Consider the following 897-nt stretch of genomic DNA (forward strand, 5'->3'; position numbering starts at 1 on the left):
TTTTAGATATAGATGAAAAAGATACATACACGATCTATGTGCATTACGCACTGTATGTCAGTCACTGCATGGTCTGTCATTTTCCACTTGTAAAGGTCATGTATTTCATTAATTATATTTAATTAATTTTACTGTGATCCATCCCGCTTGCTTTCACCCGCTATAAAGAGTCAACTACTTTTTTTGTAGCCAAGAAGTTAATTTAAGTTTTGTGTTGTTTAGGTCTTGTGTTATTTCTATTGCTTCGAGAAAATGGGCATCAAATTTAGTCTTGTGCTTAGTTGGAATATTTGATGACAAACTACTGAATTTGCTTTTCAATTAGTCTGACAGTTTTCCCGCCAATGTTTTATTTTCTTTCGTTTAACCTGACTTCCCATGCCTATAAATGCATTCAATACACCGATTTTTCAATCTAGTTGTGCATTTGGAGCGTTGCAGGAATGTAAGAAATTCAGAAATAAATTAAGGTGCAAAGCCATTCAGATTTTTTTTTTCTAGTTACCACTTTTCGAAGGAGGTATGTAGTCTTTTCAAAATTTCCCCCATCTCCATAAGTGATGGGTTATAGCACCAACGTCTACGCAGCCAAACTTTAGCGATAACCTATAGCGTCTTTAATAGAATATCGCTGACGTAGTTATTGAAAGGGGTTTGTACCAAAATGGATCTTTAGGAAACTAGTTTCTTTTTTTACTTAAGACTTCGTAAATATGCGTGGAAATTTGGATTTCTGTCCTGAAGTTTAGGCGTAGGACTTTTTATTAAAGCGCATTCTTGGTTTTAGTCAGATGCATTTATTCTAACGACCTAGGAAATTATATTTTTATGCTCTGTTTTTTGCGCGAAAGGTCAAGAGTTAAGACAAGGAATATAGTATAGATTTCCTGTTTTGTG

Source organism: Penaeus monodon, chromosome 27 (assembly GCF_015228065.2).
Source record: "Penaeus monodon isolate SGIC_2016 chromosome 27, NSTDA_Pmon_1, whole genome shotgun sequence".
NCBI classification, from domain to species: domain Eukaryota; kingdom Metazoa; phylum Arthropoda; class Malacostraca; order Decapoda; family Penaeidae; genus Penaeus; species Penaeus monodon.